Raw genomic sequence first — 14,435 nt, 5'->3', positions numbered from 1 at the left:
GTGAAACATGGCGGTTGATGGTAGGGTGTGAGGGTGGACAGCCTTGGAGAACGTTTCATGGGCTGCAAAGTTAGGCTCCAGGTTTCCTCCAGCAGGGCAGAATTGATAACCAGGAGGATGCAGAGTGCTCTCCTGGGCCTGCAGAGTCCATGGAGACGGTGCCCTATCACCCTTCCTCTGGAAGGAAGAAAGGTGACCCTGTAAATGATGGGTACACATGATTTAGACGTCAGGAGCCTTCAGACAAAAACAAGACACTCGCCAGAACTCCATGATTGTGACTAATAACCGCTGAAGTCATTTGAGTCTGATACGAATCAAAGGTATTTCTAAACATTTAGCTATTTGTTTTCTTGACTTGATATTTTTTCCTGGTGTAGAGGTATCGTCTAATGATCTCCTGTTGAAATTTATGGCTGGCCAGGAGGAGGTTTAAATTATATCAGGAAAAAAGAAGGACTTTCAGAATGACGGGAAAGAGACCACATCTGGTTCTCTGTCCCACCGTGTGGAGGGCAGGTGTCTGCTTATCAGATTGTAGATTCTACCTCCTGAATTCAAGTACTGGCAGCAGAAAAAAATAAATAAAAAAGCACACTCCTCCTCATAAAAATCCCTACCCCAGCAGGAAGGCACCTTTGGGTCTCCTGGAAATATATGCCTGCCCCCTCCTGTTGCTCAGGGGTGGTAGTATTAGCTGGCACTAACTCCCACACAAGGACCTGCACCTTTTGGGGCTTCTCTTGGGAGGCTATTGGCAGAGAAAAGCATACACTATTTGGTGTTGGACCTTAGTTTGGAGTACTACTTCTGGCTCAAGGGATTTAAAGAACCATTCATTCATTCACTCACAAACCCAGTTTTGATTTTGTACATTTAACTATGTACTTCATATTAGATATTGTATTTTCAGCATTAAGTATGTTTTATGTGCTTACCCACCATCCAACCCCCAAATTCCATGACAGAATCAGAACTAGAAAACAATTATCTTTATACCCTCTTTCATAACTCCTGTCCATCACCTGTGTTCAGTCCTTCTCATCCCCTTATCTGTAATCTTTCTTCTCCTTCCTTCACTTTACACCGACATTTGTTTGCACACACACACACACACACACACACACACACACACACACGTATGTATATTTGCCTAGACTCTGCAGATGACAGGGAATATGGACTTTTTCTTCCTAAGATTGTATGACCTTACTTAATATTAGACATTCTAAATATATCCACTTTCTTGCAAGTTTCAAATTTCAGTTTTCTTTTGAGATGTGTAGTAGTGCATTTTACATATTGTGCTGGCTAATTTCATGACAACACAACACAAGTTATGGTCAACTGAGAGGAGGTAACCTCATCTGAGAAAATGCCTCCATAAGATCTGGCTGGAGGGAGGCCTGGAGAGCATCTTTCTAATGTTGTGAGCCTTTAATACAGTTCCTCATGTTGTGGTGACCCCCCAACCATAAAATAATTTTCATTGCTATTTCATAACTGTAATTTTGCTACTGTCATGAATCCTAATGTTAATATCTGTGTTTTCAAATGGTCTTAGGCAACCCCTGTGACCCCTCAGGTTGACAACTGCTGCTATAGATAATTTTCTTAATTTGTGATTGATGGGTTGATGGGTACCAACCTATTGTGGGTGGTCCCACCCCTGGCCTGGTGGTCCTGGGTTCTACAAGAAATCAGGGTGAGCAAGTCATGAAGGGCAATTCAGTAAGCAGCTCTCCCTCCACAGACTCTGCATCAGCTCCTGCCTCCAGGTTCCTGCCCTGTTTGAAGTCCTGTCCTGATCTCTTTCATGATGAACAGTGATGTGGAAGTGTAACCCAAATAAATCCTTCTCTCCTCCACTTGCTTTGGTCATGGTGTTTCATCACAGCAGTGGTAACACTAAGAGACATCTATAACAAATTTTCATCATCCATTCTTATATTGATGGACAATAAGGATGATTCCAGTTCTTTGCTCTAGTGAATAAAGCAGCAAAAAACATGGGGGTTCAGATATCTTGATGGTAGGATGTGGAGTTCTCTGGATAATGCCCAGGAATGAAATAGCTGTGTCATATGGTACTTGTTTTTGTACTTCTTTGAGGAAATTACAAACTTATTTCTAAATGCCTACATGAACTTGCATCCCCATTAACAGAAAATAACTCTCTCCTCACTGTCTATTTTTGTTCATTGGGCAGGTTTATTCTCTCGGTGTTTAATTTCTGCAATTCTTGGCCAGTTCTGGATCTCAACCCCTTGTCTGAACTCCGGCTCCTCTGTTCTAGTTCACTGGTCTATCTGGTTTTAACCAGCACCATGTTGTCTTTATCACTATAGTTCCATAGCACAATCTGAGGTTGGGTGTTATAACACCTCCACCATTGTTCTTACTCCTTAGCACTTCGGCTATTCATGGTCTTTTTTGGTTCCACATGTGGGATAGAATAGTCTGTGTATATCTGCTAAGCTAGTTCATCCACAGTATATTTTAGCTCTAAAATTTCATTACTTGCCTTTAATGTGGAAGGCCTATCAAAATTTTAGAGGTGGACATTGAATTCATTTACTATTACTGTGTCAGGACCAATATGGTCTTTGATGTCTTTTAGTGTTTATTTTATGAAATTGGGGACTATAGTATTTGGTTCACAAAGGTTTACAATTGTTATCTTCTTGATAAATTGTTCCTTTATAAATCCCTTTCTCTTTTGAGTTCTCTATTTTGTCTAAGGGTAGCTAAACCAGCTTACTTACATTTTCAATTTGCTTGGTAGTTTTTTTTTTTTTCCCATCTGTTGATATTAAGGTTTTGGGTACCTTCAGTGGTTATGTGTGTTTCTTGGAAACAACATACAGTTTTTGTTATTGTTTTATAATCTGGTCCCTAATGTGTATCTTCTCGGAGATGAATTGAGGCCACCTACCATCATCATCATTATAATCATAATCACCACCATCATCAGTACCACCACTATCATCATCATCCTTTCCATCATCATCACTATCACCATCGCCATTATCATCATCATCATGTTCATCACCCCATTGTCGTCACCACCAGCACCAGCACCAGCACCAGCACCAGCACCAGCACCAGCAGCATCTTCATCATCACCAGCATTTTCACCCCATCATCATTGTTATCATCTTCAAAACAGCAGTAATTCACATTTTAAAGCCACCAAATTACTCTGCTACCCAATGGATGGATCTTTTGGGGGAAGGTTTTCTCATCTATCCGAAAGAATCAACAACCACATTTTCTTTGCCTTCTGAATGGTAACATGAGTGATTCTGAGATATCACTACCAGAACTGGAAAATGTATGTAGTATGTATGTAGATGTATGTATGTAGTACCACAAAGTGATTATAAACTGAAAATACTGAATAAACAATCAAATTTGGTTGAGATCAGTGTGAGATCCAGGAGAGATTATCTACAGAGACAAATACATCAGAGACTTTAGAGAAGGAGCCACATGACCAGGAAAGTGGCTGTTCAAACTTCACCAGGATTATCATGTTTGAAAGAATAAAAATAACAGGCCTGATTCTTATATTAGCTGCTTGATGGTATAACTGCATAGCTACCACCAGACATAATTAGACAGTCTGTGATCTACCCTATATATAAGCATTTGATTCTGTGACCAGCCCAGAATGAGAGTTCTCACCAAGTAAGACTATGTATGAGGACATCTTGAAAGGGTTTAAAAAGCTAAAGGGCCTTGTTGATAACTCAAGACAGAATTTGGCAGCATCTGATAGATGTCAAACTGTAGACAGACAGGGATAATGGGGGAAGGGTATCATGGAGTACACATTGGAGGCAGCCTTCGGCAGGGATGAATGCTTACTAAAGATTATCCAGTGCAAGAGATGTTTAGTCTACACACATGGCTGAGTACACAGTGAGCTCATGGGGTCGGTACTAAGTCAGAGCCACAGGTTGAGATGATGAGAAATAATTTTTGTTATGGAAGGTACATGAGAACTTCCTGAAGTAGCCACTTAACCCAAATATGCTGAGAGTGGAGGATAAGGCAACAAACAGATTCTAGGAGGAGGAGATGAAGTTCCATCAGGGAAGGGGAGGGGACTTTTCTGCAAGATTATATATATGCCTTAGAGCTGGGACCAAAATGAAGTTGGAGAAGAGGATAGAGAGACAGAGACACGATTGCTCTTAAAAGCTTTCATAGAATTCTTTGTACTCCTGGGTGCAAATTCTTCACCTTGGCCACTTCTAAAATAGCCATTTTTCTTGGGGATGTGGTCAGGTGCAGATGCAGTGGTGATTTCTGCAAGAATGCACAGAGACTGAAGGAGTTTGGCTTGTAGTAGATACAAAGCAAGGTTTAGAACTAGAACAATGAGCCAGAGATCCAGATCCCCTTGGAAAGTTTTGCAGCTCAGCTGGATCATTCCCCTGAGTGAAGCTTGGTCCCACTTGTAGCAGGGGTATAGGTGATAGCTACCATTGCTCTTGACCCCTCCCAGTGAAGAAAGGGAGGTGAAGCCACTGATCCCAACGTTGTCTTTTCCAGTTTCCATTCCATTTGCTTCTGATAGTTGGTGCATGGAATAAAAAAATGACAGATTATTATTTGTTTATTAATATTTATTATTTTTACATTTATCTGTTATTTATTTTATTAATATTTATTAATTAATATTAATAAATTTAAATGCCTGGTAGCCCTTCTAACTCCTGGGAGTCATCACCCTCTTCTTTTGCAATGTCTACATACACTTCACTCTGTTATGTGGACATGCATTTCCTTTTACAGTGAATATGATGGTTTGGAGGAAAGGGTGGTAAACTCAGTTAAGGTACCCACAGTGCTTTCCTGAGGTCTCTTGATGACACAGAGGGACAGTATTTTCTTTTCTGAAGAAGACATTTAGAAGACATAAGACTAGGAGTTGTTGGAAAGGTAGCTCTGCTGCTGTAGGATAAGTTATCTAACAGAAAGGAGTGAAGAAAACCACCCGTCAGCCCAAAGCAGAATCTGATCATGCTCAGTTTCCTGTAGAACCCAAGTCTTTCACTCAGTCATGCTGAGAACTCCAGGATCCCACACCTGTGCTGGCTAGTGTTTTGTCAACTTGACACAAACTATAGTCACCTGAGGAGAAACAACCTGTGGGTAGAGTTTTCCTGTTCTACAGCCTGTCTTCTCAAATAATCTCTCAGAGGCTTAATATTACTTATAAATGGTTGGCTGATAGCTCAGGCTTGTTACTAGCTAACTCTTATATTTAAGTGAACCAAATTCTATTAATCTATGTATTGCCACATAGCTTGCAGCTTGTTATCTCATTTCTACATGTCCTGCTTTCTTGGTGGCTGGCTGGCATCTCCCCTGAAGCTTCTGACTCTGTCCTTCCTCCTCCCACCAGTCTCTCTACATCAGGCTGTCTCACCAATCTCTTCTTTCCCAGCTATTGGCCAATCAGTTTTTTATATTATTATTAACAATGAGCATAATCCACAGCAGGAACCTCAACTGAAGAATTGCCCAGATAAGACTGGCCTAGGACCATGCCTATAAGGCATTTCCTGTGGGAAGGTAGGCATACTGTGGCTAGTGCCATCCTAGATGGGTGGGTGTGGGATATGTGAAAAAGAAAGCTGAGAATGCCAGGAGGAGCAAGTTAGTATACCATTCCTGGGTGGTTTCTCCTTCAGATTCTGCCTTGGCATCCATGGATGATGAATTGTACCCTGTAAGCCTTTCCCAAGGTAGTTTTCAGCCTGTTTTATCAGCAACAGAAAGCGAACTAGGACCACTCCCTACCTCAACTGCATAAAAGTCAATTTATTTTCTTGTTCCTCTAAGTTTTCCCTAAACTTTTTCAAGTATAGTCCTATTTGCTGGTGGTGACAAATTCTGTCAAGCAGAGGTCTTACAAATTCTCCCCCCCCCCATTTTCTCTCTTTTGTGCAATGCCACAGTAAAGTATCCCTGATAAATTGGCACACTTTCCAGAAAAGGTTTTGATAATGCTTGTGCATATGAACTGAAGTTATACACACACACACACACACACACACACACACACACACACACACACCCTTGCACATACCCCATAATTGTGTTGGAGAGTCTACAGATTAGTTATTGACTGGTGAGGACTTCTACTATTATGGAGAGTTGAAACATTACAGATTGAAAGCAGTCTGTCTTCAGTTCCCTTGATAACCACTGGCCATGGGCCTCTGTGTCTAACTGACATCCTCACTCCTTTTATTCAAAACTCTCCTGTATGTTAACGTAGCTCCCATAGCTTCCACCAATGCACAGACTTCAGAAGTCACCAGATAGCATCTGGAGCCTACAACAGAGACTTTCCTGCTTTGCTGAAACCTGATGCTCTGACTAACTGTAAAGGTATTGCTTTATAACTGTCTTTTGTTTGTGAAGGATTGGGGTACCAGGCTTGGAGGCAGGCATCTTAGAGGCTTGAGTCTTCCTTTTAAGATAAGCAAAGAAAAAGAATTCCTCTTCAGAGATACAAGATGCTATGTATGATATGATTCACCAGGACTTCCTATGGGAGTAATTTTACTTTTTTCCTATTTTTCCCCTCAGAGGCTAGACTCCACATAGCCCCACATTATTTTCTCTGTGTTACAAATGAATGTAATTTCAAAAAGTCAACAGAGATTCGAGCTGTAACCGTGCATTTGATTCGGCTAAGCTCCTTCACATACTTCAGGACATGGGTAGAGGGATGTCTTTCTGCAGTTCTTTCCAATTCTAATGAGCTCTGAAGAAGTTTATTTCAAAATAATCCTTCTGTATTAAGCGCTGGCTCATTGACAGGTCTGCTTTTATCATAATTGTAGAAGGGTTATTTTCCCAATGAAGGTTTGTTTTTTCATGGAATTCCGAGGTTTTGCATTGTGTATATGAGGCAATTAGTTTGGGATTTTTGGAATTTATTTTAGACCTGACAGATGTCTTCAATTTGCACACTCTAGGAGGTGACAAACCCCATTAACATTTGAAAGCTATCAATTTAGTTTATCTTTGTTCCCAGTCTCAAGTTATGAGCCAAACTGACTCTGTTTGTCGCTTGTTTGGGATTTTCTCAGTTCTCTCTCTCTCTCTCTCTCTCTCTCTCTCTCTCTCTCTCTCTCTCTCTTCCTCCATCCGTCCTCCTCCTCCCTCCTTCCTTCTCCCCCTTTCTTCTCTATTTATATGTATACAGAAAGGGAAATTGAAGGGAAAAATAGGATAGCATTAATCATTTTGTCCCAGTCAGAATGCAGCTGGTTACTCTAAGAGCCATGAATTATACTTTTAAAAGGAATGAATTTTTTTTCTGACAAAAATGCATTTCGTGTTGCAGTCTATGTTCATGACTACTGTCTTGTCGTTCTGTTTTCCTCTGTCTGTTGGTGACTTAGCTCTGGGGCTCTCTCTCTCTCTTAGTCTTGTTCAAAGGTTAACATGCTCTGAGTTGTGTGGACCTCAGCATGAACTTGGAGGTTCCTCCATTGTCAGTCAAATCCTTTACAGAAAGCAGTTGCCTTCTCCTTTGGAGTGAAGTCTTCCACTTGACTGTTAGGGATGAGGGTTAAAGTGATGTCCTCATTTGCTTTTTCACATGGAACACCCCACAGGTGTTTGCTTTTTCTGCATTCTACAGCCACTATCAGATGGCTCAGTGGGTGTGTTCTGATAACTCTCCAGAGTCATTACTTCAATAACCATTTCTCAACTGCTATCCACTTCTCATACTGATGTGTAGGACTCATCTGGATTTCCTGAGCATAGAATCTTAAAATGAGAGCTTCAAGAAATCTAGAATTTGATTGGCACCAGCCCCAGAAGGCAATGGATATATGTGGCAGTGGTGGTGTTTTTTTCTCTTAAGTTTGCCATATTCTATTATATTTCAGTAAGCATTGTGTATGTTCTTACTTGGAGGAGAAGGTTGGGGACTGACATGTCATTTGAGTGTTGGATCTAGATCAAAATTTGAACAATCGATTGTGCACCCTGGCACACTTGTTTCTGAGCAGAATGTCTAACAATTAATTTAGTGACACTGGGCACTGAACTTGCCTTCCCTCATTTTATTTCCTGTCTCTTTGATTAAGTTTTAGAACTGAGAGTACGGAGCCTAAGATAGAAGGCACTTACTCAGCATACTACTCCCTCAAAATGCTTTGGGAATCCACATCCAAATCCATTTAGTGGTGGGATAGTGTAGACATGCTTACTGAGATGAGGAACAAGCATGCACTGGCTGTCATAACCTAATTTCTACTCGAAATTCATGATAATTTAGCAAGTCAAGACAAATAAAATGGGCATTATAGGAAAAGAAAGGTAAATCCTGACTGTGTTGGAATGCTTTCCTCCTGAAAGTAGATATTATAATAAGGAAATACGTTAGTTACCAAGAGAATATACAAAATAGAATTGAAAATGAAATTATACAAAAAACACCTTCATGTGTCCAGGAATTATCAATAAAATACAACAAAATACACTGAAAAACATTACAGCATACAGGTCTGCTGAAAGGAAGCACATGCAACATCAAGGCAAAAGCTACAGAACTCTGCTGAGGAGTAGAAAATACATTAAAAATGTCTACTGTATTTATTTATTTATTCTGTATGTGGATGTGTGAATGCCATGGTGAGTGCATGTTTGTGTGCCTGTGGGTGTGAGCATGTGTGTGCACTTGTGTGTGTTTGTAGGTCAGAGATCAATTTGTGGGTATTAGTTCTTTCCTTCCATCCTGTAGTTTCCAGAGACAGGACTCAGGTTATCAGGCATTGGCAGCAATGTCTTTACTTATTAAACCATCTCCATGACCCACAAAAGTACCTTTAAACCAAAAGGTCACCTGTATCCTAGGTAAGACAAAAATGATGTAAACATTTCAGTTCCCCTCCTGGTTGGTCAAAAATTTAACAGTAGTTCAAGAAAAGTTTCTTTGGAATTAGGTTTTAAAGTTTCACACAATCTTTAAAAAGAGAAAAGGACTAAGAAAATAAGAACAAAATTACTTTCATCAGTGTGTGCTCTGCATGTTACTTGTCACAAACCTTTGGCACTCACAGAAGTGCAGCATTAACCATTCCAGAAAAATAGGCTTCACATACATGAAAGAGTATTTTTATTTATGTTTTACGTGTATGATTGTTTACCTGAAAGTTTGTACACCACATGAATGCAGTGTACCTGGAAGCCAGAAGAGGGCACCAAATCCCCTGAAACTAGAGTTATAAACAGTTGTGGATCACCATGTGGGAATTGGGAACCCAACCTGGGGCCTCTGCAAGAGCAGCCAGTGCTCTTAACTGCTGAGCCATCTCTCTAGTGCCATAAAATTATAGAGAATGATGAGTCACCTCAAATTATTTGAATAATGCATTTTTCAATGAATTATGTTTGTTTAACACAAGAAAAGAATTAATACCCTAATATGAAGTCTTTTGGGAAATAACATCTAAATGAATCATAGAATGGATGAAGGACTAAATTGCTGATAAGACAAGATTTTTGAGAACTAATGAAAGCATGTTGCTATCCTCAGTAATTGAGCTCTTATTAATCTATAAGAAATATAAAATTATAGAGGAACTTATGGACCCAGACAAAACCATGGTGGCAAATCACTAATGAAGGCATAGGAATGCACACAAACACATTCAAATATTCTCAGTTATGCTAGTGGCCAAAGAAATAAAAATCATAACAATTTAATATTGCTTTTTGTCCCAAACTAGTAGGGTCTTTAGATCTGCTAGTTCTTTTTAAAGCTAACAGTGCTGGGCAGAGCACAGAAAATGGACTTTCTTGTATGTCACCGGTGGTGGTACACAAACCGGTAGATTTCTGGAGGGCATTTGGCAGTGTGTGGCAAGCACATTGGAATGTGCATATCTTTTCATCAAGGAATGTCACATCTAGGGGCTTATGAGTTGACTGTAAAGATAGCTGTGCCAGGGTGGCCACTATCTTCTTTCCCATTACTGTGAAGATCTGATCCAAATTTAAGCCTTTGGAAGGACAAGAAAAAGCAAATAAACTGTGCTTATGTACACACACCCCTTCAATCCAGCAAATATTTATTTATGTGAAAGACAGGGAAGATGATCAGAAAGTTGAAAGACGATGAGCTAAGGAAGTCAAGCTAAGCAGTAATGAAGTCTGGTACCCACGAATCTCTCATGTTCAGCTTCAGGACAGAGAGAGCAAAGCAGGGGGCAGCAATGTGACCCCTGCAGCCTAAAAAGTCCAAGAACAAAGGGCAGGGACATGAATCTCCTCCCAGAGTCCCCTTCAATTATGCTCCTCAGATTGACCTGAAGTTGGCTAACACCCACTCCCCTGTATCTGACAGGAAGTTAAAAACCTTCCCAGCATCCCTGGGACTTAAGGCTTTGCAGGGAATCCTCTGTGTTCCTTCCTCCCTAATGAACTCTGAACTCTCTAAGTGTCTTCACCCAAAGCCACCCTAGAGGTGGAACAGCATATCCTCTCTAGTGTTTAAATCAGTGCCCTCCCCAGGGTCAGTGGTCAGTAGTTCATTCCAGATATTCAGCACTTTAGAAGTAGAGACAGGTTGGGAGCTCAAGGTCAGCTTTAGCTACATAGTGAGTTCAAGACCAGCCTAGGCTATAGGGAGACCCTGTCTTAAAAATAACCAAATAAACAATAACCACCAAACAAACAAACACTCCTGTGGTGTGATTTCCCCCAAACTCAAATGTTGAAACCTGGTCCCTAGCCAGGGGTCCTAGGAACTATCAACTTTGGGGAGTGATTGGGTCATGAAGGGGAACTCTCACAAAAAGAATCCATACCCTTATAAAATAGGTCCCAAGCACCTGCCTGTCCCTCTCTACTCTCTGAAGACAGAGAGAGAGAGACCAGTCCACCTTGATCTGGGACATCCAAGTCTTCAGAACTCGGAGAACTATTTTTGTGGTCTGTAAGTTACTTGACTTGGATTGTTCTGTTATAGTAACCCAAGTAGAGCGAGACAATGCCTAATTTGCCCTGATCCCTCCACTATAGCACATTTGCCCACAGCCCATTAGCCATAAGTAGACAGGTGTAGATGTAACTGTCTTATTAAAATAGAAACACAGAAGCAAATGTAGAGTTGATAGCCCAAGATGTAAGAGCAGTAGCTAAGAGCTAAAAACCATTTCTTACCCTCACTGTCACTGCTGTGCTTCCCCTCAGCAAAGAGACTTACTTCCTGTGTGTCTGTCCTTTTTATTGACTTTCTGTTCTGCCTTTTCATTGGTTGTAAACCCAACCACATGTCCTCCTCGTCACTGCCTGTCAGTACAGACCTCCAGGTCTTCTATGGTTGGTATTGAGATTAAAGGCATGTATCTCCATGCTGGCTGTAGCCTTGAACACACAGAGATCCACCAAGCTCTGTCTCCCAAATGCTGGGATTAAAGGTGTGTGCCACCACAGCCCAGCCTCTGCTATGGCTTGCTATTAGCTCTAACCCTCAGGCAACTTTATTTATTAACATATAAATAAAATCACATTTCAATACAAATAAAATATCACCATATTTCCCCTTTTCTATTTTAATAAAAAGAAAAAAGGAAAAAAGTTATAACTAATATAAGAAAAACTATATACCATGTATACAAGCAATAAATACCTAAACAATGTCTAGTCCATTTGTATTTGACAAATTCAGAGAAAATAATTCCATTATCTATCCTATTTTGGTAAGTCCAAAATGTACCTGATTCACTTTCTATCCTAACTTATATTACTAACAGAACTGTTTTATAACATCTTTCAAATTTATACACTTATACCTCTTAGTGAGTTTCTATTTTGAAATTCTTAACAAGGAAAACTATAACTATAACTAACTAATCTTTAACTCCCTCAGAGACCTAAGAAGGAAATAATATTAGCTAATGAAACATAAAAACAGGAAGTGCATGCAAGCAGCTTCCAAAAAAAAAAAAAATGTAAGTTGACAGAAACAGCCAGCTGCCTGGACAGTCACCTGAGGTTTCTCCATAGTGTTGGGGCATCATCTTCAGCCTATAGGCTTAGCGAATCTAACAGACTCATTTGTGAACTGGGATGTATACAAGGTCAACAGTTTGACCTCACATTTGGTGAGAGCCGTCTATGTACCAGAAACACCTGAATTCCATTAGTGTCATGTCATGATTCAGGATTTTAAATTCTGGAAATTGTTGATGTTTTTTGAATTCAGCTGTCCATTCTTAGGTGTGTGTGTGTGTGTGTGTGTGTGTGTGTGTGTGTGTGTGTGTGTGTGTCTTCATCTTGGCATCCTGTTCTTCTCCACATCCCTCTATTAAATGCCAGTCTACTATTGAGAGGTGTGAGTTTAGTTACTCTCAAGAACAACTGTTTCAGCTGCTATTCCACTGCACATCAGAAGCCATCAGTCCACTGCTTGTTCAGCTGCCTTCAAAGAAAAGGGCACTGTACCTTTTCCAGATTGCAAAGGCCACTTCAGGGATTGTGCCTCACAAGATGCCTTTTGATAAAGCCACAACCACACTTGTTTTGGCAAGAATTGGTAGTCCTTTGTTTCATGTCCTGTCTGTCCTGTTTGTCAGCAGTTGATTAGAGGATACTTTATTGTCCAGTGGCTAACGTTTGCCACAATGAAAGTTAACTCCATATGGAGTTTCTTCAATGCCCATATTTTCTCTGAAGTAGATTGGTACTGCCAGGAGATGACATGTCTCATAGTCATAACAAAAAAGAAAAATTTTCTAAGTTATTAAAACATTTTAAATGTCATATTCTGTAGATCTCTGAAGGGTTTGAAGATGACCTGTCTATCTAAAATATATCTGCTCAATCTTGAAAACACATCTAATATGACTACAAGTTCGATTGTAATGTCTAACTACTAACTTTCATTTCTTTATATCCTAGTAGTTGGTAGTAATAACATTCAAGGATCAGCAAATTGCATTATATTGTTAAATGAATGATATAAATTCAATAACTTGAACAAGATCAGAAATATAGCATTTTCTAAAAATGTCAATCTCAATATATATAATTTGTATACAATATAAAAAATCCAATCCATTGTAAAGTATTTAAAACTAGTAATTGTCTCTCTCTTTAAAAAAAAACAAACCAAGAACCTTAAATCTAATCTCCTTTGCTTAGTCCTTTTCTAACCCTTAACAACAACTTGTAACCAACCCTCCTAAACAATGAAAATTATCCCAGACCCAAAACCCCTTAAAAGACCAAAAAACCACCCGCCCCACACCACCTCTTTGGGAATGTGGGTGTTGTATTCTTAACATTGCTTCCTGCTGGGTATGGGCGAAGATATCTTTATTCTGAAAAGAAAAATTTTGGGTTAATTGTCAAATTCTAGGAAAGATAACTATATCCTTTGTTATCCATAATGCCAAAGTTAAGGGTTTATCTTAAGTCCTTATTCAAGTAGTCTTTGAAACTGATCATCTCAGCTAGCCCTCTCAAAATTGCTCTGAGCACTTTGTAGTCCAAAGCTGATCTGTAGATGATGTTTGTCAGCTTAGTGATATTATTATTGTCCACATGCAATTGTTGTTGTGGGGCCCCATCTTTTTCCTGGAGACTTCAGTTGAAGTTAGGCCTGGCTGTGATTTCCTGCAGAAAACTGATAAGAGACTCAAACACAAAGACATGTATAGGCAGCTAATTGAAGCCTTTTGTTCTAGAATATTAGTACTCTATACAATCATTAATATCTTAACAATGTTTAAAATATATATATATATATATATATATATATATTAATCTTATACATTTTGATATAAAATTCATACTTTAATAAAAGTTCAAAGAATAAGAATAGAATAAAAGAATTGAGATTAGTAGTAATAGAATAGTCCCTTAACTAATTTGGTTTTTCTCCTGTCCCATATCAGAAGATGGCTCTTTCTTCTGGCATGATACAGGGAGTTTGAGTTTTCCTTTTAACAACATGCTTGAATTTAAAAAGAAGAGAGCCATTCCCCAACCCCAAAGTCAGCTTTAAATTTTAATTGAACTGGGACTACAAGAAAACCAATAGTGTTAAATTTCTTTAGAGAAGAGCAGAAACAAACATTTAGGAAGACTTATGAAATTTTGTAGATGATATACCAATAGGCCATTTTACTCTTTTTCTTGGGACAGCTGATTTGTCCATTTTCTTCAGTTGTCTCATTTGTCCAGTGTTCTTCAGATTCCTTACCCTCATTCTCCTAAAAGACAAAAACAAAAACCTTTCCCCAAGACTAATTTTGGGGATTTCCCTTTCTGCAAGTTTTTATCTGATTAAAAGAAAAGGCATATGTTAACTGGTATGAGTTAGTTTAAATTGGATGGTCATGCTGGTTGATGAACCTCTTCTAATTAAGAGTTCTCTCTTTTTCTTT

The sequence above is a fragment of the Onychomys torridus genome, chromosome 8 (genome assembly GCF_903995425.1).
Source record: "Onychomys torridus chromosome 8, mOncTor1.1, whole genome shotgun sequence".
In the NCBI taxonomy this organism is placed as follows: Eukaryota; Metazoa; Chordata; class Mammalia; order Rodentia; family Cricetidae; genus Onychomys; species Onychomys torridus.
This window is presented reverse-complemented; position numbering follows the sequence as displayed.